Here is a 10,519-nt window from a genome sequence, read left to right as displayed (position 1 = left end):
GCGACAGCAGTTTTCTCACCCAGTACACATAGTGGTTCACATTTGCTTCCTAGGTGAACTAGTTGTCCTTGAGTACTTTGACCAAGTTGCCGTTCTATGCACTAGGCTCAATAGGAAGTCTGTTTAACTATGGGATTCTCTGTCAATTCCGATCCTGCCTGTATGGCTGTATTTCAATCGTGGTTCTGAAATGGCTATTAAACTTTGGTCCTCCTCTCCTTTGAATGAGCAGGTACTGAGTTTTATTAAAGAATTTTTGCTAACCTAGTTTAATCAAGTAACTATATACTGGAATAATATGCTGTATAGACTGGGGCCCAAAGTGTACTCCAGTTTAAAAAACATTCCTGTTGACACTGTTTTCTGCAAATAAACCATTGAAGTCCTTCAAAAGGCTAGTCAGGCACGAATAAATTCCAGCCTCCTGGACTACCTGGATCCACTAAGTTTTCTTACTGCTGCAATGGTCCACAGCAGACGCCATCTCCTTGGCACTGCACTCAACTCTGGAACACCTAGATAACAAGGACATCGATGTCACACTCCTACTTACTGACTACAGCTCAGTCTTCAACACTATATTATTCCTGTGAAACTCCTCTCCAAACTCTGTGGCCTGGGTCTTGACACCTCCCTCTGCGACTGGATCCTGAACTTCTGAACTGCAGACCACAATCAGTCAGGATAGGTAACACCACCTCCATGATCATCCCTCACACCGGTGCCCCTCAAAGCTGTGTTTTCAGCCTCCTACTATACTCTTCATATGTGGCCAAATTCCCCTCCAATTCGATTTTCAAGTTGCTGATGACACCACCATTGTGGATCAGATTTCAAACAATGATGAGACCAAGTACAGGAATGACATGGAAAATCTGAACTGGTGCAGCAAAAATCTCTCCCTCAATGTCAACAAAATGAAGGAGATTGTCATCGACTTTAGGAAGCGTAAAGGAGAACATGCCCCTGTCTACATCAATGGGGATGAAGTAGAAAGAATTGACAGCTTCATATTTTTAGGTGTCCAAATCACCAACAACCTGTCCTGGTTCCCCCATGCTGACACTATAGTTAAGAAAGCCCACCAATACCTCTACTTTCTCAGAAGACTAAGGAAATTTGGCATGTCAGCTATGACTCATCAACGTTTACAGATGCACCTTAGAAAGCATTCTTTCTGGATGTATCGCAGCTTGATGTGGCTCCTGCTCTGCCCAAGACAGCAAGGAACTATAAAAGGTTGTGAAAGTCACCCAATCCATTACGCAAACCAGCCTCTCATCCATTGACTATGTCTACGCTTCCTGCTGCCTTGGCAAAGCAGCCAGCATAATTAAGGACCCCACGCACCACAGACATTCTCTTCCACCTTCTTCCATTGGGGAGAAAGATGCCAAAGTCTGAGGTCACGTACCAACCGACTCAAGAACAGCTTCTTCCCTGCCGCTGTCAGACTTGAATGGACTTACCTTGCATTAAGTTAATCATTCTTTACACCCTAGCTATGATTGTACCACTACATTCTGCACTCTCTCCTTTCTTTCTCAATGAACAGTATGTTTTGAATGTACAGTGTGCAAGAAACAATATTTTTCACTTAATACATGTGACAATAATAAATCATATCAAAGATAATTGTGGAGAAATGTTGCACCACTGGTAAATATACTTGTCTCTAAATGGAAAGGATATATACTTTTTTAAAAAAGCCACAAGAGCGTGTTGATTTCAAATCAAATTAGAATGCATTAAGTTTCATGATCACATATCCATGCCATCTCTGAGGCTGCCTTCTTACGTTTAAGGTTTGTAAGATTATGATGTTTTGGGACTCTATCTCTAAGTTTCGGGTAAGTTAACAGGTAGGTGTTATGTGGCCTGATTGACAGTCTGCCTGACTTGTGCTATAAAATATTCATTTAATTCTTAAAAGAAAGGAAGTCAAGGTCCTCAAGTCGAGGCAAATTAACATTTCTACATGGAGACCAGGCTAATATGAGTGTGGAGGAGGTCACTTTTGAGATTTGATTAGGGACCAATTCTGGTCTTTGGAGAATCCCCAATTTTAATCACTCCATTGTTAACTGCCATACCTTTGGGCTGCTAAGGCACTTAGCTCTGGAATTTCCTCCCTGAATCTCTGTCTCTTCCTCTTTCAGCAAGACACCCTTTTAAAAACTACCTCTTTGCTTTGGCTTTTGGTCTTCCCCCTAATATTTTCTTAAGTGACTCAGTGTCTAATTTTTTTAATAGTCTAGTGAAGCACCTTGGTATGCTTTACTGCATTAAAGACACTAGATGCATGCAAGTTTTTGCTGAGTCATTGTGTCTGGCCATCAAAGTGAAACAAACATTCTGCTAGAAGTTATACTTTAGTTGGTGAGCGATTGTAAAGGGATCATTTGTGTGAGGGATATTCTTCCATGGACATAGAGGTGGTGAGTGAACAAGCTTGTTCACTCTTACCCCATCAGTATTTTACATAAGAACATAAGAAATAGGAGCAGGAGTAGGCCATCTAGCCCTTCGAGCCTGCCCCGCCATTCAATAAGATCATGGCTGATCTGTTGTGGCTCAGTTCCACTTTCCCGCCCTCTCCCCATAACCCTTAATCCCCTCTCTTATCAAGAACCCATCAACCCGCTTCTTAAAAATATTTAGCGAGGCAGCCTCCACCACTTCAACGGGCAGAGAATTCCAGAGATTCACCACCCTTTGAGTGAAGAAGTTCCTCCTCAACTCCGTTCTAAACCGCCTCCCCTTTATCTTGAGGCTGTGCCCCCTAGTCCTACTGTCTTTTTTGAGCGGGAAGAGTCTCTCCACCTCTATCCTATCCATCCCATTCATCATCTTATACGTCTCAATGAGATCTCCCCTCATTCTTCTAAACTCTAACGAGTACAAGCCTAGTTTATTCAGCCTCTCCTCATAGCTCAATCCCCTCAACTCCGGTATCAGCCTAGTAAACCTCCTCTGCACTCCCTCCAGGGCCAAAATATCCTTGCGCAGGTGCGGCGCCCAAAACTGCACACAGTACTCCAGCTGCGGCCTCACCAATGCCCTATACAGCTGCAGCAAGACCTCCCTACTTTTATATTCAATCCCCCTCGCTATGAAGGCCAGCATCCCGTTCGCCTTCCTGACCACCTGCTGCACCTGCAAGCTGGGTTTTTGCGACTCATGCACAAGGACCCCGAGGTCCCTCTGCACCGTCGCCTGCTGCAGTTTCTCGCCACGTAAGTAATAGTCCTTCCTACCATTCTTCCTACCAAAGTGGACCACCTCACACTTGCCAACATTAAATTCCATTTGCCATTTCCTGGCCCATTCGCCCAGCCTCTCTAGATCCTTCTGCAGACTCTCCACACCCTCCGCACAATTTGCCTTTCCCCCAATCTTGGTGTCATCAGCAAATTTCGACACCCTGCACTCGGTTCCCTCCTCCAGATCATCTATATAAATGGTAAATAGCTGAGGCCCCAGCACCGACCCCTGGGGCACCCCACTAGTCACCAACCGCCAATCCGAATAGCACCCATTGACTCCCACTCTCTGCCTCCTATTTGACAACCAATCCTCTATCCACGCTAATACCCTACCCCCAACTCCATGTCCCCTGACCTTCTGCAATAACCTCTTGTGAGGTACCTTGTCAAACGCCTTCTGAAAATCCAGAAAGACCACATCCACCGGCTCTCCTCTATCCACTGCCCTAGACACATCCTCATTAGAACTCCAGTAAATTTGTCAGACACGACTTCCCTTTAATGAAACCGTGTTGCGTCCGCCCTATCAAGCAATTCCCTTCAAGATGCCTCGCAATTTCCTCCTTAATGACGGATTCTAACATTTTACCTACCACAGACGTTAAACTAACCGGCCTATAATTCCCCGCCTTTTGCCTGGCACCCTTCTTAAACAACGGCGTAACATTAGCCGTTTTCCAATCTTCCGGCACTTCCCCGGGTTTTCAGTTACCTTTTTATGCTCAATGAAGAGATACAACAATTGACCACTTACTTTCTCTCCCACAGTTGTCATACTTGTTATGAGTCATGTTAACACAATTTTTATTTTCTGTAATACAGTATGCTGACCTCTCTCCAGGTTTTCCATCTGTTCCATTTTCTCTCCATTCCCTTGCTTGTGCACGCATCCTTTGTTTCCTATAACGTCTCATTGCTTAAAGTGCAACGTCATTTCATTTGAGCTTTCTCTATATTTGCTCACAATCAAATGTGAGGATTTTGTGTTAGTATCCCTGTCTGCCTCTTCCATTTTTGAGTCTGCATCTAAAATGTCAACTTGTGGATTCACACACGCAAACAGTGCTGCTATATAATTCTAACTTGTGTTTTTGTTCAATTTCCAGCATCTTCTCTGCTTTTGGATTACTCCGGTTTGTTTCTATGCCCTATATCCTTGCAGCCCAACCACTCCATGCTGTTTGTACTTTACTCCAGTCTCTTCCCATATTTCCTCATCTAAATTAGGAGTCAGTCAGCCAAAAGCCTGCTCTGCCATTCAATATGGCTGACCTGATTATGGCTTCAACTCCACTTTCTTGCCTGTCACCCATAACATTTGACTCCCTTGTTGATTAAAAATTAGTATAACTGCTTTAAAAGATACTAAATGATCCAGTCTCTGTTGCTTTGAGGAAAAAAATCCCCAACACTCAGCCTCTAAGAGGGAAAAAAAATCTTCATCTGTCTTAAATGGGATACCCCCTACCTTTTTAAACTGTCCCCTAGTTCGAGATTCTTCTACATGGGGAAACGTCCTCTCAGCATCCACCCTCAGGATCTTGTATGTTTTAATAAAGTCTCCTCCCATTCTTCCAAACTTCAGAGAGTACATGTCCAACCGCTCAAGCTTCCTTCAAGCTAATCTGTTCATCTTGGGAATCAGTTGAAGCATCTTCCATAAACCACTTTGAATGCATCTACTATCATTGCAGCCACTTATTTTCAGTCCCTACTATGTAGGCCATGAGATCAAGGGACTTGGATGCATCTGTAGATCAGGTGGATTAGCCACGGTAAATGGATAGGGTTATAGAGAGGGCAGAGGGAATGGCCTGGATGGGATGCTCTTTTGAAGAGTTGGTGCGGACTCGATGGGCTGAATGGCCTCTGCACTGTTGAGATTCTGTGACTCTATTTTATTTGCCCAACCATGATTTATGTGAAAAGGTTTCTTCTGAGTTTCTTTGACAGTTTCTTGGTAGCTTTCTTAGGTTGACTTCTCGTTTTGCTCTTTCCCAGAAGAGGAAACATTTGTCCCTGTATTTAGTCTATCACAACCTTAATTTGTTCTGAGGACTTTCAGTCCTTTTCAAGAAATAAAAGACCCGCTTGTCAATCCTTTCCTGGTATGTATGTGCATTACTGGTATCTATCCATGTAAATCATCTTTGCACCCTCATTGTTGTGTCTCTATTATTTTTATAATAGAGAACAGTACAGCACAGGAATAGGCCCTTTGGCTCACCAAGTCTGTATTGATAGGGATGCCTCTCTAATATTTTGTTGTCTCTGTGGTTCATATCCCTATATTCCCTGCCTATTGATCTATTTATCCAGGTGCCTCTTGAATGTTGGCATAGAATCTGCTTCCACCACCACTGGCAGCATGTTTCAGGCATTCATCACCCTCTGGGGGGGAAAAAAACTTGCCATTTTCATCTCTTTCAAACTTCCCCTTTTCATTTTCAACCTATCCCCCAAGTAATTGACCCTTCAACCCTGGGAAAAGGTCTTTGAATATCCACTCTATCCAAGCCTTTCATAATCTTGTAAACATCTATCAAGTCCCCCACACCCCCCTCATCCTCCAGTGAAAACAATGTAAGTTTGTTCAACCTTTCTTCATGGTCGATATCCTCTAAACCAGGCAACATCCTGGTAAATCTCTTCTGCACCCTTTCCAATGCATCAACATTCTTCTGGTAGTCTGGCAACCAGAATTGTACATAACACTCCAAATGTGACCTAACCGAAGTCTTACATAGCTGCAACATGATTTTCCAATTTTTATACTCAATGCCCCAAGCAATGAAGGCCAGCATGCCATAAGTCGCCTTGTCCACCTGAGCTGTCACTTTCAGAGAACTGTGGATTTGCACGCTTGATCCCTCTCTTATACTAATATTTCTAAGGGCTTTACACTTCATTATATACTTGCTTTCTGCAATCGACCTTCCAAATCTCATCACCTCACATTTGTTCAGATTAAATTTCATCTGCCATCTTTTGGCCCAGGTCTCCAGCTGATTTGTATCTTATCTTCTGACAATCTTCTTCACTATCTGCTACACCCCCAATTTTTGTATCATCAGCAAATATACCAATCAGGCCACCCACATTTCCCACAATCATTTTTATATATATGGGCAACCAGAACTGCATACAGTAATGTGTGGCTTAACCTAAGTTTGATACAACTTTAGAATGACTTTCCTATTTTCCACTCTGAAATAAAGCCTCCTGCTTGATCTGTTTTCATGATCTCGCTAGTCAGTGACACAGGTTCTAGTAATGGATGTTTTTGTGCTCCAAGCTCCCTTTGTTCCTATACCCTATCAAAATGTGAATATTCCATGTGATAACCTCTCAAATCTGCCTACCAAAATGTACTACTATAGGTTTTTGCTCAATTTTAATTTTCTAATTTGGCCTTCTGCAAATCTATAACTGTCTTCCTGTAATTCGATGTAGCCATCCTCCAAATTGACTACCTCTCTCCAATTCCCCCCACCCAATTGGTGTCATCCAATTCTGCTTTGTCTTGAAACCAGCTAGAAATCCATTCTGTCACTTGTCTGTTGATGCCTGATTTTCTGGGACAAGGTTATGAGCCTATAGCCAAAGGGGTGCTGCTCTGTATCCAGTGCAGGTAACTCTCCAGCGCTTACCACCTGCCAAAGGTGTATCGGGGGATTTGCAGGTTAACTAAAACACATCTCCCGTGCCCAAGTGCTGATGTGAGATTTGAACCTGAAAATTGTGGCTCAATGTTAGGCTGTTACAGCAGTTGCATCACCTACCCTCTCTATTACCACCTCAAATTAATTAAGGTTAGTCAAGCAGAATTTTCCTTGATATCCATGCTGACTTTATTACATTTCTCATTGTTTTTCATCTTACTATTATATACTGCCCATACATTTTCCAATGTTGCCCACTGGAAAATGAAGACTTAGGCATAGTTTATCATCACCCCATTCTTTTCCCATAAACAGAACAAAGGACGGTATAGCAGAGGAACAGGCCCTTCGTCCCTCCAAGCCTGTGTCGATTATGTTTATGTATCTAATACAACTGCTTGTATCCCCCTATTCCACGTTTGGTCAAATGGCTATCAAGATAAATCTTAAATGTGGCTAACATTGCTGCCTTAACCACCTCATATGGCAGCGCATTCCAGGGCCCCACCACCCTCTTTTTAAAAAAAACTTTCCACGGACATTTCCACTGAACCTTTCTCCCCTTTTCTTGAACTTGTTCCCCCTTGTAATTGTTACTTATATCCTGGGGGAAAAAGCTTCCAACTGTTCATCCTATTTTTATCCCTCATAATTTTATAAACATCTATCAGGTTCCCCCTCCTCCCCCCCCCCCCCCCCCCCCCCACTCCTCAGCCTCTGTCTTTGCAGGGAGAACAATCCCAGTTTATTCATTCTCTACTTGTAGCTTATATCCTCCTTACCAGTCAAGATCTGGTAAACCTTTTCTGCATTCTCTCCGATGCCTCCACATCCTTCTGGTACTGTGGTGACTAGAATTGGACAGAGTATTCCAAATGTGGCCGAACCAACATTTCATCCAACTGTAACATAATTTGCCAACTTTTATACTTGATGCCCCATCTGATGAAGGCAAGCCATATGCTTTCTTCACAAGCTTTTCTACCTGTGCTGCCAATTTTAAGGATCTGTGGACTTGTACTACCAGATATGTATCTATGCTCCAGATTGTTCCGTCATTTATTTTATAGCTCCCACCTGAACCGGATCTACCAAAATACTTCACATTTCTCCGAATTAAATTTCATGTCATTTATCTGCCGAATTTTCCAGTCCATCTGTGTCCTGTTGTACTCTCTGACAACCTTCATTACTATTTGCAACTCTGTCAATCTTAGTATCATCTGCAAACTTGCTAATCAAACCAACTATGTTTTCTTCCAAGTCATTTATATATGTTATAAATAGCAGAGGTCGCAGCACTGATCTCTGTGGAACACCACTAGTTACAGACCTCCATTCAGAAAAACACCCTTCCGCCACTACCCTCTGTCTTCTATCACCAAGTCAGTTCTTAATCCGTCTAGCTCATTCACTGTTAATTTTGAGACTTAATCCTTTGCACCAGCCTGCTGTGTGGGACCTTGCCAAACGTCTTAAGGTCCATGTAGATAACATGCACAATCCTTCCCAAGTCAGTCAATCTTTGTAAAAAAAAACTCAATTAACTTAGTGAGACATGACCTCCAATGTACAAAACTATGCTGTATGTTTAAAACCATTCAGTTCCAACTGAGTATAAATCCAATTCCTAAGAATCTTCTCCAACAGTTTCTCTATCCCTGACGCCAAGCTCACTGGCCTATTACCCGAATTATTCTTGCTACCCTTCTTGAACAACGCGACAACAGCGGCTATCCTCCATTCCTCTGATACCTCACAAGTGGCCAATGAAGAAACAAAGATTTCTGTTAGCAATCCAGTAACTTCACCTCGTTTCCCTCAGTAATCTGGGATCGATGCCATTTTACCTTAATGCTTTTTAATTCACCCAACACTTCCTCTCTCGTTATGATGACTTATTCCAAAGAGCTTACACACCCTCCCAAGACACCTTCAATCGTCAGGTCCATTTCCTTTGTGAATATCAATGCAAAGTACTCATTAAGGATCTCACCCACTTCCTTTGGTTTTACACATAATTTCCCTCCTTTGTCCTTCAGTAGACCAACTCTTTCTTTAACCACCCTCTTGTTCCTAATATATGTATAAGATACCTTGGAATTCTCCTTAATCCTGTCTCCCAAGTTAATTTTGTGACCCCTTCTTTTCCTCCTAACTCCCTCGCTGGAGCCATGCTTCCCACTGTTTGGAAGCTGCGTTTTTGCCATAGCCAAAAAACATATGACAGATTCACAAATAAGGCATAATTTGATTTATCAAGTTATTTGGCCCACATCTCTCTGCTTGAGCACTATTTCTATTTTGTCCTGCATGTGAAAAAACTGACCCTGATTCTGCAGTAAAATCATTGCTTAAGGTTATTTGCAAATTGGGAATCTCTGACTGCCTTGATCATTTTGCACAGTTTGATGCTGTTGGGCCCTTTCGTTACCATCTGCAAATTCTGAACAGTGGAAGTAATAGACGGGAAGTCTATCTGCCTTTGGAACTTGGCCATAAATGTAACTTCACATGTGCTCATTTCTTTATTAGCAGGAGAGCTTTGCAACTCTTGTTTCTACTCTCCAACCGTATTGCCAATTCATAAACAGTTTCATAAATTCAGTCAAATCTCTTTGTACTGGCAGCACAAAGCTCTTTACGCCTCCCACTGATTTATCATTCATCCCTTTTGAATCAGCTAGTGGGGTTTCAGTCTGATCACACCCCTTTGGCTCTGAGGGACTGCCAGCAACAAAACGGGCGCTTCAAAGTGCTCTCGCCCATGTGTGGGAGAGAACACAGGAGCAGGGCTTTGTAACTCTTCCTGCAGTAGCAGGTGTATATAAGCAATGCCATGAGTTTTGGGCACAATGGCAATGTAGCAGTTGTCAAGGCTGCGTTCATTATGGTATCTTGCATAATATTGTTTTTCTTGAGTCTGCAGTATATGGCCTTCTTAACTTTCGTGACAATCTTTGCGATTCCTTGGAACACAGCACCAAGTATGCTGAATGCTTTTGCAATTTTTTTTTTCGCCTCACTTGACCTTCAAAAAAGAGTTCATCATACAAGTGTCAGGTTTTTTTTCTCATGGACCACCTGCAGTTCCCTCGTGGACGCTTCCCTCTTGGACCTGACTACACGTTGGGAATTACTGACCTAGAGCATTAACTCTGTTTTTCCCTTCACAGCTGCTGCCAGGCCAACCGACAGTTTCCAGTAGTTTTTCCTTTTATTTATTATTTAGTTTTTTTAAGAATGATCTGATTTCTTTAGAGTTGGAGCTGCATTAAGTGCAGTGGGCTCTTTGTTCCTTTTTTCAATATATAGTGCCCTATAAAGGACACTTGGAGGCACATTCACTGAGAGAGTCAGAGTTTTACAGCACAGAAAGAGGTCCTTCGGCCCATCAAGCATCTGTCATCGTGTCCAATCATTCATTAGCGAAGCTCCAGATGTGATGTGGTTGTAGAGAAGCGGTCCAGCTGTGGAGCGTTGCCCTTGGCCCGGGAGGGGCGGGAGAAGCTGCTCAGGCTGAGATATCCGGTACGCAAACACTTTCTCCAGAGGTCTCAGCTTTGGGCCCGCTCCCCGACACGGTGCCGC

This window comes from Carcharhinus amblyrhynchos, chromosome 14 (genome assembly GCF_965287045.1).
Source record: "Carcharhinus amblyrhynchos chromosome 14, sCarAmb.v2.hapA, whole genome shotgun sequence".
In the NCBI taxonomy this organism is placed as follows: Eukaryota; Metazoa; Chordata; class Chondrichthyes; order Carcharhiniformes; family Carcharhinidae; genus Carcharhinus; species Carcharhinus amblyrhynchos.
Note: the sequence above shows the minus strand (reverse complement) of the source record.